The sequence below is a fragment of the Protopterus annectens genome, chromosome 1.part0, assembly GCF_019279795.1.
Source record: "Protopterus annectens isolate FY-2018-M chromosome 1.part0, PAN1.0, whole genome shotgun sequence".
NCBI classification, from domain to species: Eukaryota; Metazoa; Chordata; order Ceratodontiformes; family Protopteridae; genus Protopterus; species Protopterus annectens.
Genome location: NC_056725.1, coordinates 888,623,094 through 888,643,408, shown reverse-complemented (window position 1 = coordinate 888,643,408; position 20,315 = coordinate 888,623,094).

Genomic DNA, 20,315 nt, shown 5'->3' with positions numbered 1-20,315 from the left:
AGCTGAATCTGTAAAACTATTTCCTCTCTCTCTCTGTATGTATATATATATATATATATATATATATATATATATATATATATATATATATATATATATATATATATATATAAAGTTGTAGTTCTTTATTTCATTTCGCAATCTGTCTATCTGCTGTTTTGTGTACAAGATCACCATATAGCAGAAACTGAGATTTGCCTTTTCTCTGCTGTTGTGTGATCCTGGAGCTGGTATACATAATTAACACATGTTACTTTTTTCATTGTTTTTTAATTTTTTTTTGTTTTTGTTCACTCATGTTTTCATTAAGTTTATATATATATATATATATATATATATATGGGATCCGGACAAATGCTCGACTAGCATATGTCGAATCAAAACATCGAACACACATACCGAAAGCGCTTTGGGACCAGAAGCCTGCAGTATGTGTGCCTGTTTCGTAGATCGGACTACAGTGCGTGTAAGGAAAAATTAACTTTTCCCCACTGTAGTGCAATCTCGGAGTGAATATAATAAAGTAGGGGGTGTGGGGGGTGCAGGGGGGGCAGAAATGTAGATTTTTTTTCAACTGCACATACACAGAAGCGCTTTTCGATGTTAAGCGCTTTCATGTATGTGTGTTTGATGTTTTGTGATTCGGACATATGCTAGTCGAGCATGTATCCTTACATATATATATATATATATATATATATATATATATAGAGAGAGAGAGAGAGACACACATACATATATAGAGATACATCAATAAATTCACACATACACACACACACACACACACACACACACACACACACACACACACACACACACACATGCTCGCTCGCGCACACATACATATATATATATATAAAATGGTTATTGTGAGAGAGAGAGAGAGAGAGTGTGTGTGTGTGTGTGTGTGTGTGTGTGTGTGTGTGTGTGTGTGTGTGTGTGTGTGTGTGTGTGCGTGTGTGTGTGTTTGTGTGTGTGTGTTTGTGTGTGTGTGTGTGTGTGTGTGTGCACACCTGTAGCTTCTGTGTGCATGAGTTGTTTGTTAGTTACAGTTGTAGTAGGGACAAGGCACACAGGATTGGTTTAATGCTGGGTGCATTTATTTGTGTATGTCTTGTAAGTCTGTGTTACTTGTGTAGTGGTACAGTTAAGGAAAGAATTTTTCTGAAGTAATGTGTAGGGATGGGGTAAGGGTTAGGATCAGGGTTACGGCTAGCCAAAATGAGAATAATGGTGAGGGAGGTGCTTAAGCACTTAAGTGCAGAGTTCCAAAAATATATACAGATTAATTTTCAATCCAATCCCCCAAAATTTAAATGCAGTACTGTAGAGCTTTTTCAGAACAGATAAGAACATCTTGGTAACGGCTTTTTTATCAAACAGTCTTTCTGAAATGAAACTGAAAGACATACAGGCTATATGTACATTTCACAGTATTCTTTGTGTCAAATTGCTCATACATTATGTACTAAAAGACATTTTCAGGCAGAAGTCTTTTAACTCCTTTCTGCTTATAGGTTCATAGGTTGGTACTAGGCTATTGGCCCTAGGGACTATACAAGATTAGCCATAACAATTTCCTGGCTATTTCTTCCCACAATATTTACTTTTCTGGACGCCTGTCTAGCAAGGCGACCGAAGTGATCCCCGGAGTAAATTTCCTGTCTCCCATCCAGTCGTCAAGGTTTCTTTTGAAGAGGGCCAAGGAGGCACTCTGCTTGACATGTATGGGCAGTCTCTTCCAGAGTATGGGGAGTCTCTGAGTCAGGAAGCTATCCCAGCAGCATGGTTTGCTCATTGTGATGACAAGGTTTAGGTCACTGGACCATGTGGCTCTGATGGATTGGGATTTCTTTAAGTGTAGCATGTCCACCAGCTCTTGGTTTGACATGGCCTTGTAAGTTAAGCAGAGATTGTCTCTGAGTAGACGATATGTGATAGAGTATAGTTAGAGTGGTTTTAGTTGGTCAGCATAGGGCATCTGCTTTAGGCCTGTGATTCTTTTAGTGAGGTGTTTCTGCGGCCTTTCCAGTTGTTGCAAATGTCTTGTGATGTACATACCAAATGCGGTGTTGTACTCTAAGATGGGTCTAATGAGGGATGACTACAGTCGGACAATGACCTCCTTTTTTTCTGGATGAAAAACCCTTAGTGGTGAAGTGAGCCACATAGAAGGATTTCCTGACAGTTGTGGCAATGTGGTTATTGAAGGTGAGACTACTGTCCAACTGTGCTCCTAAGTCTCTTACCACATTTTCAGTGTTTAGTGTACTGCCACCTTTGCGGTAATTCATGGGTACATGTTTTTTTTTTCCCAAGGGGGATAACTATACACTTCTTGGTATAGAGCTTGAGCCCATGGCTCTGGCACCAAGCATCTGTTTTTGTAAGGCCCTTTTGTAGAATATCCACATCATTTGGGGATTCAAAAATGGCTCCCAGTTTGCAGTCATCTGCAAACTTTGTTAGTCAGAGTCCCTCAGTGTTGGCCTGTGCTTCAGAGAAGTATATGTCAAACAAAAGTGGTCCCAGGACTGAACCCTGAGGTACTCCACCTGTCACTTGTCTGGAGCTGGATTTGGAGTCGGCTACTTTTGCAGTGTGGGCTCTGTCAGTAAGCCAGTTAACAACCCATCGAGTGATGTAGGGATTTATGCCCAGCTTAGTAAGTTTATCTATGATTCCATTGTGAGGGATGGTGTCGAAGGCCTTGGTGAGGTCCAGATAGGCTGTGTGGACTGCCTTACCCTTGTCCACAGCTCTGGAGACTGATTCAAAGAAGTCAATCAGATTCAGGAGACACGATTGGTCCTTTATGACCCCAAACTGTGTGGGATACAGTGTTTGAAGGTTGCCAATATCTTTGTTTATAAGTTCCATGACAATACAGTCCATGGCCTTGCAGATCAGGCTCATCAGACTGATGGGACGGTAGTTCCAGGATCCACGGTGTATCCCAGTATGATAACTGTAGCTGTGCACCACTCAGTGGGCACAAAGCCTGTGGTGAGGCTATGACTAAACATAACACTTAGGTGAGGTGCCACTTCATTTTGTAGTTCATGTAGTACACAGCCCTGGATGTCATCCAGTCCCATGGATGCTGTATTCTTAGCTTTGGAGAGAGTAGTTTTAACCTGTTTGGCTGTGTATACCAGAATTTAGAAATCTTTTTGTATTGAGATGGGATGTAAGAAAAAAGATTTATGACCAAAGCATAGACAGGCTCTCATGAGGAATGTCTTCTTCACAGGGTCAAGAGGATTCCCATTCCATGAAAGTGTCCAGGTCTCTACATGAACACTTCATGAAACTACATCTTACCTGCAGTTACAGTGCAAAGAATCCTTATTCTAGGCAAACAGTCCTTCTCTACAACAGACCATATTCTCTCAGTCTATACTAATCTTTTGTTGCACTCATCACTGAATCAAATGTAATTAACTTACAGAGCTTATTGGATGCTATGATCATGCTAACTACAGCATATTCATAAAGAACCGCCTTTATTTAAATCAACTAAACACCATTTTGCAATACACCACGACATTATGTTTAATATATAAACATATATATATAAATATATATATATATATATATATATATATATATATATATATATATATATATATACATATACAAAACAATAGTCAGCAATGTATACATTAGCAAGACATGTCAAGAATGCAGTCCTCATAATAATCAAGAAATCATTTGAGGGTAATATCATTAATTATAACTACGATGTTAAAGGAAGATGGTGCTATTTTACAACCTTACTGCCAACTCACAAGAATCCTGTATTACTGTGTAATGTTTATGGGCCATGTAACTACTAACTCAATTTCTTAATTGAATTCTATAATTTGCTAAATAAACTTCCAAATCACTCAATTATAACTGGGGGGGGGGGGGCTGGAATATAACTATTAATCCACTAAAAGATAGGTCAAATAAACATCATTCTCAACCTCTCCAAGCCACAACATTCCTATTAGAACTAACTGAGGACTTCAACTTAATAGATCCATTTGATCTAAACAATACAGACACTCAAGGTACCAGATACACTTATTTTTCCCCATATCATAAAACCTGGTCCAGGATTGACATGTTTTTGATTTCTCAAGGTTTGGCACATCATGAAGTGAGCTATAACACAGAACCTAGATCTTTATCAGATCACTCTAAAATAAATCTAAAAATAACACATAACAAGGTGGGGTAAAAAATACACAATACAGCAAACTGGGCATTAAATACAAATTTGCTGAAAAATAAAGAGGTAGAACAAGAGATTATTAAATCTCTAATGTAATTAAACGAATATATTTTAAGTGGCAAGATTCCTCTGGACATTCAGTGGGCAGCCTTTAAAGTTGTGGCTAGGGGTACTTTCATCCAAAAGGCATCATATTTTAAAAAACAAGGAAGAGAAAATATAGAGCAATTAGAAAACAAGCTAAGACTGCTTGAAACTGAGCTACAAAAAAACTGTAATCCTACTATTGAGAAGCAAATAGCAAGCTTACAGAAACAATTAAATGAGATTATAACACAACAATTCTCATTTACAGAAATCAGAATGCTGCATAAATATGCAGAATGGGTGCAAACACCTTCAAAAATGTTAGCAAGAATTATCAACATAAAGAACCCCCATTGTTAAATACAAGAAATAAAATATAAAGACAAGACGTATAGATCTGATATTGAAATAATTGGGGTTTTTGAAGAAACATTTCAAAACATATACGGCCCACAAGAGTATATTAATGAGAACCTATTTCAATCCTTTGCAAATAACTTAGAATTTCCCAAGGTTAATGAATCCGAAGCCAAAAACCTTAAAAGCTTAATAACAGAAGAGGAAATTAGTAGGGCTATTGATAAAATAAAACCTGGAAAAGCTCTTGGCCCTGATGGATATGTAGCAGAATTCTATAAACACTTTGTCTCAAGTCACACCAGTACTTTTAAACTATACAACTATATTATATGAGTTGGGATATTGGACCTATATATAAACAATTCCAAAACTGTGCTTATTCCAAAACCAAATACAGATCCCACAAACCCAAATAAATATAGACCTATAGCTTTGATTAATCTGGACATTAAGATTTTCTCAACGATTATAGCTCAAAGAATACAAAAGGTAGCTCCAGGCATAATATCACTGGAACAACTAGGTTTTATGAGTCATAGACAAGTTAAGGATTACACATTAACTATAGATGCTCTAACCCATTTATGTGCTAAAGACAAGTCCCCGAAATATGCATTATCTGTCGACGCAGCAAAAGCCTTTGACAGAGTAAATCAGAATTTTTTACTTTTTATACTGTGTAAATTTGGATTTCCTAAGGAATATATAAAAATGATCAAAACAGTATATACTAAAGCAACTACTACCCATTATATTAATAAGAAAACATCGAAACCAATACGGATCTATATGACTAGACTGAAAGATCCAAATACTGGGGTGATAGACACAACCTCAGTTCCAAAATATGAATTAATCCAAGAAGGGAAAGAACTCCGGTGCAGCAATAACACAACCTTTTATTGAAAACAGCACAGTGAACAAGCGAACAGAATGCTGTTATTTCATAAAACCATGTGATTAACCGCTTTCATCCACTAACCCGTGGGCTTCATCAGAATCAATTAAACAAATTAATTGTTTCTTTTTATATTCATTTTGGCGCCAATCTTTCATCAACATTTAAAGTAACAAAGCCATAAAACACATGTATACTGGCGATCAAAAAATTCTTAAAATATACATTAATCATTATAAGACTTTCCTTTACCAAAAGCATTCCTTTGTTATAAAACTTTCTAAATAAAAATACTTTACTATGTAAATGTTGTTCCCCGTGTCATCTATAAATAAATATATATGACTATTGCTAACAGCCCATAATCAATATCAAGGGACGGTCCAATGTCCATACAATCCATTAACATTTTCAACTAAGTCTATGAATGAGGGAAACATGTTTGAAATATATAAATACATTCATATCTGATTTCTTATTCTTTATTACTTAATATTACATATAATTCCCCTTTACTAATGTGTGCGATGAAGTGAGTAGGATGAATAAATAAATATTTAAATATTTAAATAGGACACAATAATGGATGTGTGAAATATATATATAAATATATTAAAAATGTATTGATATATATTAAGTATGTAAATAATATAACACATAAAATACGTTAAAATATTAAGTTAAAAGTATGAATTTAAAAACTATAAAATTAGTTTTATGTGTTATAAATCAATAAATAAATGCACAAATGTGTAAATAAAAAAATTTTTTGTTCATTAAATTCTATACACATCTTATGTGTTTGTGTAGTGTTTTACGCAAAATGAAATATAATACATAATAAAAGTATATAAAATATAAAATATAATAATGAATATATGAAAGGATGAATAAAAGTAACTATAATAATTTCATTTCAATTAGTTAAATTGCTATATATTTCCCTAGTCCCTTCCCTTCTTTTTATGCCCCTTAATATTCTTATTATTGTTACCCCAAACTAGTTTTCTTTATTAATTTATCCTAGGAAGTGAGAATTCTTATGCTTCTCCCTCTTATGTAAGTGCTATTGTCTATGTAACATATAATACATTAATGAAATAGGGAAATGTACATATTTATAAAATATATATATATATATATATATATATATATATATATATATATATATATTATTATATTAAAAACGGTTTTAATGAAATATAATCATTTAGCTCAGGTTTATTCGAAGCGTCGGTAAGTATTTGCCATTTTGCCTCTCTCTCTCAGCTATATAGGCTTTAAGGTTACCTCCTCTGTTGTTAACATGTATTCGTTCTAATATTGCGAATCTAAACGGATGTGTATTATCTGTCTCCTGTATATGTCTATATAATGCATTGCTGGTATCTTCCTTTTTAATAGAATATAAATGTTCATAAATTCGCCTCTTGAATTTCCATTCTGTCTTTCCTATATAGAAACAAATACATTTACTAGATTTAGCTAGGTATATAATGTTCTTGGTGTTACAATTACCCCTAGCATATGTTATTCTAGTTCTGTTAACATTATCCAGAACTGTACTTTCATCTTCATTTATGACTTTACAATACTGACAACTTCTGCATTTTCTAGTTCCCCTGTTATCTTTCCTATCCCCTTTATGGCTGACATTCCTTTCCAATATGGACTTCAAATTCATCCCCATCCTGTAAACAAATATAGGTCAATCACCCATATACTTACTTGCATCTATGTCTGCTGTCAATACATTCCAATATCTTTTTACCATTTCCTTTATATTGTAAACCTGCGGAGTATAATACAATATACATACTCTATTGTATCTATTTCCTTGTGTGGGTGCAGTTTCCTTGCCATAATATTGTTTCCCTAACACTGGGTAATAATTGTTACCCCACTGTGCCTTAACATATGTTTCGACCTCATGGATTAAATAATTGGGGTATCCCCTGTCTTTGAATAACTTACTAATGAATGCTATTTCCTCTACCATATCATGATATCTAATCACATGGTTTTATGAAATAACAGTATTCTGTTCGCTTGTTCACTGTGCTGTTTTCAATAAAAGGTTGTATTATTGCTGCACCGGAGTTCTTCCCCTTCTTGGATTACACCGAAAGATTACAACAGCGAATGTATGCACATCAACACATTTACGTCGATGTACATACTGAGCGAAACACCTAAACGGTGAAAACAGGAAAGCCGAATGTGTTTCATAGCCATCAGCATGGTGGTGGGGATAAGGAAATATATCCTTTTCCCCACTGTAGTGCGGTCTCGGAGTGGGTATATTTAAGTAGGGGGGTGTAGGGGGCAACGTAAAGTTAATTAATTTAATATCTTAGTTTAAATTTTACCTACCTGTGTGGTGCATTATGGTGATGAAACACATTCGGCGTTCTGGTTTTCGCCGTTTAGGTGTTTTACTCAGTATGTACATCGACGTAAATGTGTCAATGTACTGTCTCCAATACCCAAATTAAATTCACAGCATTTGCGGATGATCTTAATATCTACTTTCAATATCCAAATACTGATTTAAATAAAATACTATCATCTGTAGATACTTTTTCCATGGTATCCAGCTATGAGATTAATCCCAGGAAATCAATCATATATCCAATTAATCCAACAAGACATAAAGAGTTTTACTTTCCGGAGACTAAGGTCAAAGTGCAATACACTCTGAAATATTTGGGTATAAACTTTAGTCATGTACAAGCAGAATTGTTCACTAACAATATTGGTAAAACATGGTACAATATAGTTGAGACTATGAATAAATGGGAAAAGCTTAAGCTATCTACCTTATCAAAAGCCTCAGTTATAAAAATGAACATTCTGCCTAAAATTTTATATCATCTCAATGCCATTTTATAAAAATACCAGTTACTTTCTTCAGCAAAATGAAAGTTAGACTGGCAAAATTCATATGGTACCCAAAGTGTACAAGAATTAGCTATGATAAGCTAATACCCACAAAAGAAAAAGGTGGCTTAGGCCTTCCTGACTTTCAGTTATACTATGAAATTTTCAATGCAAGCCATATTGTACAGATAGCAAATTATGAGCCAGTAGGGAATAGATGGTATCCATTATGGATCATATTACTATATAGGGACATAACACAATATAAAATCAATCCAAAATCGATTCCCTTTATAAAACAGGAAACTCTTAAAACAATAAAAATTCATCCAGTATTAATTAACAACTCTGAAATTTGTAAAAAACTACTGATTTCAGTAAATTTAAAAGATACAATTACTTTCCTGCAACCAATTCACAATAATCCAGATATAAAACTAGAAAACAATATGATAAATCTGGATAATTTTCCTTTAATAAAAAATTACACAGTTTGGGATTTTTATCAAATAAGAAATCTTTCATTGGAAGATATCACAAACTTAGTAGTCAGTAAAAAATATAACCTGATAATTAAACAAATCATATATCTAGTAAATATTCTAACCAAAGATATCAAAGTAGTCAAGCAAGAAGTCAGGTTAGCACGACAAATTATAAAAATGCTATTCGGTAAAAAGAAAATGATATCAAACACTTATAAATTGATAGCAACTATTAAATACCAAAACGCTATCATCTTTTCAAAATTTTGGAATAGGAAGGACATAACAGATAACCAAAAGGAAGTAGCTATCAAAACACTATAAAACTGACACCATATAAAAAGTTAATATATATACACAACTCATGATTTTTAACAATGCATATTTCACGCCTAAACATCTTAACAAATTTAACCCACACAAGTCACCATATTGTCCCTTTTGCACAAATAAAGAAGCAGACATCCTTCATATATTCTGGAGCTGTTAAACAGTATATAAGCTATAGTGTTCACTTAGAATTCTATTAGAGAAATCAGGATACTCAAAATTTATACTCTCATGGCAAACAGCTATACTCCATTTATTTAAGGGTAATATTAACAAGTTATCTAAACATATCATAATAACACTTTGCACTATGATGAAAGCTCATATATCAAAACACTGGATTGATAGATCAAAATTAACCAGGTTAGAATACAAAAGCCTAGTAAAAAAACACATATTAGCCAAGAAACTATATACAAAAAGTCAGAGAAATCAAATGTATTATCAAGAGTACTGTAAAACATTAATTGAAATACTCTCTTAATAGTCTGGTATAGTCTATATATTTTAAGGATAGTAAACATTACTGCTGGAATCAAACCTGCTACTAAAGGTACTGCAATACATTAATTGATATCATGTCATGAATAGTAATTAAATACTATGTACATAAGAAATATAAGCACATCACTCTGTTGAGATTAGCAACCAAAATAAGTAAGGTGACATATATGTATATAAGTTTTTTTTTTTTTTTTTTTAGTAGACTAGAATGTTATATTATAGGTTGATGTTATGCATATATTATAGCTCACAGTAGTAAAGTTGGTATAATAAATATGCCATATGAAAAACTTTTAGACAAACTTATAATTTAATTATATTAGTGTGAAAATACTATAGTTTCTACAAAATATGAATGTTATTAGCATAATGGGCGATAACTATCATTACATGTTTATGAATGTACAATGTAACATCAACTGTACCACATGCAATTGTCTTGTTATTCTTTTTGTTTTGCTTTTATACTAGAATAGTTTTCAATAAAAAGATATTTGATAAAAAAGAATGCAGTCCTCCCCTGCATAAGATAATAGAGCAACTGCCTAAATATTAGCAAAAATGAACATTTTAAATAAATGAAGTCCTGTAGTAGACTATGAGCAGCTGATACATCACAATTAGAAAACTCTGAAATGAGTATTTAAATAATATCCTATTGAGAATAAGTTTTGTTCTGCACCAATTTAAATTTATTAACTTTGTCAAGATTCAATTCTGACTTAGGGACAAAAATTGTGAGTTCAAAATACACACACAAGACTGCACAATAAAAAAGTGTCTATCAATAACTCCTCCGGGTTAGTGAGCTGGTGTAGCTGGAGCATCTGATGCCCTTAGGGGGTTGGGGGGGTCAGGCAAAGAATAAAGTGGTAACCACTCCTTGACTATCAGCATATATGGTTAGGTTGCAGCTCTTGCTAATAAACATGTCATGTGACATCTACTGTTTGGGTGTCTCAGATATTGCTGGTGTTCTCTACCAGTTTTCACTGCAACATAAAAGAGGTGAGTGTGTCTCCTTCATGGACTCACTTGCCTGACACTACCGATTTCTTGAAGAGCTGATTACTAACAAAAGCACTGTGAGAGGTATACATATTTTGTTTTATGTGCTTTGATGGTCAGGGCTAGCAATGTGCAGCCTGTACAAACTGGAGAATGTTAATAACTTATATGTAGTAACAGAACACATCAGAGCATTCACAAGTCGTACAGAGCTAAATTCCTAAACAGCTACTACAAATATAATGCTACATGTCTAAGCAGTACAATAACCATTTCAGAAACTATAAGAAATGACATATTGTCTTACAGAGGTTCTTTGTAGCATAGCCACAGTGCCTGACAGCTACTGACAGGAAAGCATGATATTGCAGTATGTAGCCTATTACAGGACTTGAGTTATCTGAGAGCAGGCTAGCCTACCACAGATACAGCCTGTATATATAGGTGATGGATGTTATAAATGGCTAGAATATTAAGTAGTACGGAAGGCATCTACATAAAATCAAGTGCCTAGTGAATTTGATCTCACTGGACCATAGAAGTATGTAGTTCACATTGCACAATTGTTCTAGTGTTATTGCAGATGCAGCCGTATGAATCCTATAAGGTTAAAAATGCCATCCACCATCACTCACTCGCATAGTATCATGCAAGTGATATTCATTTAGACCAAAATATAGTAAATGTTGTATAGAAAAATGCAGACCCTTTGGTGCCAGAACAACCAGACATTGTAAAATGGATGTCCATCATTGCAAGGCCTTCACTTATGGAATGTAATAGAAAAGTGGTCAATATGGCAGCTAGACTGACTGAAATGGTCACTAGAGATTACTTCAGACCAAAATTTATTGTCCCGACCCCCCTTTGAACAAACCACTCAGGACACACAAAGCCATTTGCCGACCTTTATTATATATTATCATACATGAACTTCAAACATATAAACAATATCAATTGCCATCAGCCACAATGATCTGCAGGGCAGCGTAACAACTCACCGTGTTTGAACACCTCAGGGCAGTGTACCTGCTCACCCTGAAACTTCCTCCACTGGGGCAGCGTACCTGCTCACCCACCCCACAAATAATAGGCAGCGTACCTGCTCACCTTACACCACACAAAACCATTGGCCAAATCAAACCACCTTCTTAGAGGGGGAACAGAAGAGGACAATCCTGTCCCTCTTCTTTGCCCCAGTCAACCAAATCTTCCTCCACCAAAAAAGGGAGGGTGGGAGGGGCCAACTCACACCAAATGTAACTACTTCCTTTAGCTCCCTACACTTAAACCCATCCTGAGTTCCACCCTTCCTTACCTCACTTCCTTAACTACTCTAATTCCCCTTCACTACCTACATTGTCATGACTCTAGTGATTAGCCGATCCCTTAATCCCTAGCCTAGCTCTTCCCCACCTCCACCCCCACCCTCCACTTACTCGTGGGTCCAGGACAACTTTGTTTGTGCCAAACTGCATTTGTCCCAGCCCCCCCTTTGAACAAACTACTCTGGACATGCAAAGCCATTTGACGACCTTTGTTATATATTATCATACATGAACTTAAAACATATAGACAATATCAATTGCCATCAGCCACAACGATCCTTAGGGCAGCGTAACAACTCACCTTGCTCGAACACCTCAGGGCAGCGTACCTGCTCACCCTGAAACTTCCTCCACCAGGGCAGAGTATCTGCTCACCCCCCCCAAATAATAGGCAGCATACCTGCTCACCTTCCACCTCACAAAACCATTGGCCAAATCCAACCACATCTTTACAGGGGGAACAGAAGAGGACAATCCTGTGCCTCTTCTCCACCAACAGCCTGTTCCAGGATGTTCCCCCTCCTAAACTTTAACCTGCAGAATCTCTTATAGAAAGAGCTTCAGATGCAAATTAAACAAATTCAAACCAATTTCATTCAGATGGACTCCATTTGTATGATACCAACCTACTTCTCCTTGCCCAAAGTCCCCATGTTGAATGATATGTATCCTCGATTTTCTTAGCTGTCCCTTCAATGTATGGTTAACAAACTTCCTGGCCCTTTCAATAGCTTTATAACTGCATGCCTCCCTCCAAAACAATCAAAGAATCAACTCTGACCACACAATTTGCATACCCAGGTACCTATCTTGTAGTCTCCACAAATCCTGCAAAATAGTCTCCGTAAAACACTTCTTGGTCAAAATACCAATGTCATTACCTCCCAAATGAATTATTATTATAACAGGACAGCCTATCCACAATTTAGCCTTCTGAAATTCAAGCATTAACTTATCCCAATGCATACCCCTAACACCATGCCAAAACACAGAACGTCCTAATTAAGATAAACCCAAATTACTTCCCTCCTCCCTGATTAAGGCATGCTTTTCAGCCCAGTGGATATACAAATGGCCCAAAATGAGTATGTGCTTCCCTAAAAGAAAAAGAAGAGTTGTTAGTAACCACAAATAGTACTATCTAATGTAAGATAAAAAGGCATTTGAAGACCACCTGCCCGCCCTCTTAATAACCTCAACTGAACTACCCTGTCTAGCCATATATGAAGCCCTCCCAATTCTAAAATAATAAGCTGCAAACTTCTCATCCGGAAATCCCATGCAACCCAAAATCATCCTAATTAAAGTAATAAACCTACTACTGGAAAGTACCCTGCCATCCTTTGAATAAAATGCCAACCCCTCTGAACACCCCAACCTCCTACTCCTAAATTCTGTAATCCAAGTTACTGGGCAAAGGCGAAGGTTCCTGTCCACTTTGAGCACTACCGTCCATCCCCTACCCAACTGATCTGTCTTGCTTTTCTGTATTACGATGTTGACCTCCCTCTCAGTCACTATAACATACTTCCTACATAAGGAACATAACAGTTCCGATACCCTGAAAGTGCCAAAATATAACCACGTGCATAGAGTGCCCCACATAAAATAATCCAGCGACCCACCATGTAATAATCCTAAACACTGTAACAAAATCTTCAATATTCCCCTTGTAAGTGACAACCAAGTATCCCTATGCTCCACCATCACCCTCCCCCACCCACTCAACATACGTGCTAATGTCCAGGACTTCATAAAATCTTGCAACCCCCCCCCCAACTTAGCAAAATTGCTAATAGTCTCCAGATCCACTTTAACTGTCTGCAAAGCCTTAGCTTTCTCGCAAGCAGTAGCCACATATCGTAACAATAATTCCACTGACCATACCCTTACCTCTTCCGGCAATCGCAAAACAAATTGATTCAAATCAAAAAGAGCCCTACCGTATGCCTTCTTCATAGAAGAAGCCCAGGAATGCTGCACCAGATGCCTGACTATCCAGTCCCAAGCTTCTACACCTCCTCCGGCAATGTTTCCGGCACCTCAACTGCCCCCGGAGCGAACCCTCGAAACCTGCAAACTGAAAGCGGGACAAACTATTAGCAATATCATTCTTAACACCAGGCACATGTACCGCTGTAAAAGAAAAATTTATTAACAGGCTCTGCAATACCAACTTCCACAATATCCTCGACAGCAATTCTGCCATAGCTGACTTCTTTTGTAACACCTTCACCACAGCCATATTATCTGAATGAAAAACTACCCTCTTGTTCCTCAACTGCTCATTCCACACAACTGAAGCTGCCCATATCAGCATCAGTTCTAAAGAAGTGACATCATGCCTCCATTCCTCATCCCAATCTGGACACCATTGCTCTGCAAACCATGTTCCCCCAAAGTAAGGCCCCATGCCCATACTGCCCGCTGCGTCCGTAAACATCTGAAGTTCTTCCTGACCCACCCAATCCAATTGCCAAAAGGAAATCCCAATAAATTGTTACACAAAACCATCCCACAACTTCAAATCCTCACGCACTAGCCTGGTCTCTCTAACCCAATGATGTTTGTTCCTACCCCCTTTTAGTGTATAAGCTAATGCCCTGCAAAACGTCTGACCCAGATGTATCGCTCAACAGGCAAAGTTCAGAAGACAACAGGCAAAATACAGAAGACCCAACAGTTCCATGACTGAACCCACCCGAATCTTATTCTTGTCCAACACCCCCCGTATCACTCACCACAGCCTATCTATCTTATCCTGAGGTAGACAAAACAATCTCTGTTCTGCATCTACCATTAATCCCAGGAACTCCAATGCTCTTGCTGGGCCTTTCATCTTGTGCTGTGCCAAAGTTACACCCAGTTCCTCACACATACTGGTAAATTCCTGCAACCCCTGTTGAGCCCCCTCCCTCCCTTCCCTGACTAACAAGAAATCATCCAAATAATGCACCACCTTCTGCGTTCCCACCCTCTGATTCCAAATCCAATGTAAAAGGGTACTAAATTTCTCAAACGTTCCACATGCCACAGAACAACCCATTGACATGGTAGTGTCAAAATAGTACTTACCACCTATCTTCATCCCCAAAAATGGCCAATCCTCCCTCCTAATGAGCAACAAATGGAAAGCTGATTCAATGTCAACCTTAACCAACCACGGCTCCTGAAAGTCCCTGATCACCTGCACTACATCGTCCAAAGAGGCATAACGCACCCTAACTTCTTCATCCCCAATAAAATCATTCACTGACCTCCCTTCTGGAAATGAAAGATGATGAATCACTCTAAACTCCCCAGGCCATTTTTCAGCACTAAACCCAATGGCAACACCTTGTAGCTAACAAAAGGTGGCATATCAAATGGACCCCACAAATGCTCTGCCTTACACTCCTTACCTACCAACTCTTCCAAAACATCCTCTTTCTCTTGCACTGAACGGAGGTTCTTACAACTCCCCCAACCAACTCCATCATGGACTTAATAGGAAATCCCCGTTGAAACCCTTGAATGACCTCAGACTTAGGAATTAAATCAGAACACTGGCAAAGCATATCCTCCAATACCTCCACCTTAACGGGGAAAGGCACCCCTCCCCCTATTGCCTCTAATGGATCCCATTCCCAGGGTCGATGCAAATTGCCCTTACTTCAAGCTGTCTGTAATCCTTGGAAGGAAAGAAAATCTCCCTCTTGGTCCATACCAGTGTTGTTCCATGCACCAAATCCCTGCTGTCCACAGTAAGCTGCAGAATGATTTCCTCCACACCTTGAGCAGGTGTGTGTAAATTTGCATGCAACCCATGAACAAGTACCCTTGTTAATGACCAACACACACCACCTGCTTTACCCACGCTAATCCTCCTATTAAACCCACCAAAGCTGTCCATCATTGTAGTCAGCAATATATCAGGATGACGTACCTTCCACCATAGAGACTGGTCAAACGCTTTCCGTTTACAGAACCACTCATCATTCCACAACCATGCATTCCTCGGCCTCAAACATTGTTATTCCCAAATGGTGAGAAAATACCCCAAAAGGGGCAAAGCCAACACTTCATCCTTCTCCAGCTGCACTGCCATGTAATAAATAAAGCCAACCACCCAGTTGTCCCAAGTCCTGGGCCTAAGCTTACCTGTCCTTTTCTTACCCAGCACTGCTACCACCACCAACAAGTCCTTGCTAGTGTCTGACTCTGCTTCCACTAATGTCTGGACCCCTTCCACATCTAGCAACTCAAATACATCCACGTACTTACCTTTCTAGATTTTTTCTTTCACCGTCCCCGAAATGTGCAGGGTTAAAATAACCCCTCTATTTCCCTGTCCCAGTGCCTGAGTAGCTAGCCAGTCCCCAGGCCGCAGCCCAAAATCTGATCCCACCTCCGACCCAGTCAAACTGTCCTTAGACCCCAGGTCAACTCCAACCTTCTGTCCATCCAGGCAACTGGCTGCATGTACCAACCCCCTTTGCACTCTGTCTGACACTGTTTCTCCCCTTTCCATATGCCCATCCAACAAGACCTCGTCAATTGCCTGCACCTCGCCATCGTCACCATCTAGTTCCCCAACCATTGGTAAATTAATATCATTACCTGCATCTTCACCTTGTGACGTACTGGGAACAGGAGCCTCCACTGTAACCATCTGTTTCTCTGCCTGCTGCCTTTTCCCCAGGCCTGGAGTAATCACAGGGCACTGTCTCTTTCTGCCTGAAGCTTGCTCTAGCTCCACCTTGGACCTCGTCACATCCTGGAATAATTCTTTCACTTGAGCTATGATAACCTGCCATCATTGTCGCAATCCTGGGAACTTGGCCATCTGTAAAAAAGAACACAATGTTAACACTGTTCCACAAACACAACTAACCTACTCCACCAACCCCTATAATGTTGTCTTGCCCTATGCCCCCCACTCTCTACCAACTCCCCTACTTACCTATAATCTGCAGCCTAGAACCATCCTTTGCATAGCTTACCTGCTAGTCATACACTCTCATCAGTAGCTAATGCACTTATACTTCATTCACAAATAAAATATACCCAGCCTAGCACACTCTTCACCCTTCTGCTGCACACCCATTCAGCCACACACTTCCCTACAGGTACCATCCCCTGCCCTATCACAACCAGGTGTGTGTGTGTGTGTGTGTGTGTATATATATATATATATATATATATATATATATATATATATATATATATATATATATATATATATATATATATATATATATATATATATACACACATATATATATATATATATATATATATATATATCCTATCCTCTACCGACCTACATTCAAGCCTCACATACCTTCACCATTCAACTCCCAGAAGCCTGCAACCCTTATCTCTTTCTTCTGGACAGAAAATCCTCATCCCATGAAAGGTAACGGCCAAAATCTGCAGTGCGCATGCGTGAACTGGCACCCAAACAGCCGAAAACAAAAAGATAAACCAAGAAACCACCAGGGAAAGCAAAAGGGAATCCCCACCACTACCGACGTAGAAGGAAGCCATCGAGGACAACCCCACGAAAGGAACAACCACCAGAAACCACGCACATGAGCGGAAACCAAGAAAAGACATTGGGGGACTGGAGAAAAGGACGCAGAAGCCCACAAATGCACAGGGAACACCAGAGGAACCGATGGACACTGAGGCAGGACCAGAATACAACGTTGGACCTCCCACAGCCTACCACGACCACCAGGGAAAATGCCAAGACCGTAGAAAGCCACAGAAGCCCATAACCCCACCAAGGAGCACCTGCAGATCCCACAGACACCGACAAGGACTGATTACAGTGCTGGACCCTCCAACACAGCCTACCATGACCACCAGGGAACACTTTTTTTTTGTTTACTGGCCAACCCCCATGCTACTATCTGACTGCATGGCCCAACCGCGAAGGAAGAATGACAAGCCCGGCCTACCCATATGGCTACACCCAACCACATGGCAAAGGCCTAATCCACTGTGACCAGCCCTACCACCCAACCAGAGCCACCACCAGACCAGCAGCAAGCACCTCACCAACTGCAAAACAACAGAAGACACCACAGGACACCAGGAAGCACCTACCACATCACCCTGCCTACTGGACCAGAGAATCACACCAATACCCAGGTAAGCAAAGCACCACACTCATACAAACAGTACCTACCAACCATTCATCCACATACACATTCTCCTCTCAGTAACCTTCAATGCCAGCAAGCCCAACCTATATTCCCAAACTCCATCCCCACTTTATCATTTTCTATCAAAGAACACCAAAGGGAGAGGAGGGAACTAACTCAGTTATACTAATCCCTTCTCTCCCCACCATCCAAGGCCTACCGGCAACCACAATACCTACAGGTCGTCTGAATGTAAGCTAGCTGTTACTGCACTAACTCATGCCAAATGTAATTACTTCCTTTAGCTCCCTACACTTAAACCTATCCTGAGTCCCACCCTTCCTTACCTCACTTCCTTAACTACTCCAATCCCCCCTCACTACCTACATTGCAATGACTCTAGTGATTAGCCAATCCCTTAATCCCTATCCTAGCTCTAACCCCCTCCCCCTACTTACTTGTGAATCCAGGACAACTTTGTTTTCGTCAAACTGCATTTATGGTATGCTTAGTCTCAGTGTTACTTCATGGATTTCATTATCAGCCATATGCAAGGCATGTCATGACATAGTACAACACTCATTAGCCTTTCTCCTCCCTAGACATTTTGTCTAGTACATTAAGGTGCAAACCCACTGTGCTTTAATGCACTATTAGCTTTAAGAAGTGTATTTCATACTCAAGAAGCTTCAGTCTCACTACCTAGTTTTACCACACCAAACAATACTTGCTCCTGAGTTTAAAAATGCTGTCTATTATAGCTTGGAAGTGCTTTTCTATCTTGCTCTGTTTTACTCCATCTTTATACAATAATGTAATGAATGAATTTATTAATTTATTAAATTGTGAATACTTACACACTGGCTAGGCTTTTTTGTTTTTAAGCCTTTGTAAGTAGTATGGTTTTGGCTTTGGTTAAAGCTACTAAGTATATTCATTTAAGGAGCCACAATATCAACTGAATTTTCATAAATATATCCTGGCATGGCACATGTGCTTATTTGGCATGTACTAAAGACCTGCAACCAAGGCAACTGTCACCTTGGACCTGTCCTAGTTATGGTACTGGGCTAAAGCCAAGACTTAACACACTAAAGGTAACATTTTACTACCCATCAAAGTACTAGAAGGAGGAAATGTATTCTACTATACTCAAAAAATGTAACTCATTGAAACAGAACCATCTGGTTAGGGGAAGGCACTTGCACATATTTTGCAGAAGATCACACGGTGTAGCAGCATCTTGGGTAGAGCTGGGAAAAAGTACTCCTTTATAGTTAAGCAATTGCTTAAGAAGACCAACCTATACTGCAGAAGGAAGAATAATGTGGTGAAACTATCTCTCAAATGGATCATTCTTAAAATCTGTAACATACATAGCAATACTCACTGGTTGCTGTGATAATGTACATGGACCACGTGTAAACAAAGGATGTACAACAGTAATGAGTTAGTTGCTGCATACATCCCCCTAGGCAGAAAGATATGTACTCCACAGTAGTACAACATCAAATGGATGTAACTGTTTAGACACCATAGCAGTTTCCTTCAGTATGGATATAAACGTGTTATTATTTTGCTTGTTTGCTAAGGTCAGCATGAACTTAGAGATCAGCTGTGATAGCTAATACACATTAGCTGAATATTGTCAGGTCTGAAGTTGTACTCTATCTGCCCAACAGTGGAAATTAAAAGGTGTAAATATATGTCAGAAGGAAGGAAGCTCTCCTTCAGTGATAAGTAATTAACAGGCAATGAACCACCACTGAGAACCCTGCTCATGACAGGGAATGGAATATGATGTCTGTACCTTTTTCACCATGTTATTTTCAGCAATATTCATAGGTTCATAGGTTGGTACTAGGCTATCAGGCCTAGGGCCTGTACAAGACTGGCCATAATAATTCCCTGGCTATTCCTTCCCACAATGTTTACTTCCCTCGATCCATGTCTAGCAGGGCAACTGACGTGATCTCCAGGGTAAATTTTCTATGTCCTATCCAGTCGCCAAGGTTCCTTTTGAAAAGGACCAAGGAGGCATTCTGCTTGACATGTATGGGCAGTCTATTCCAGAGTATGGGA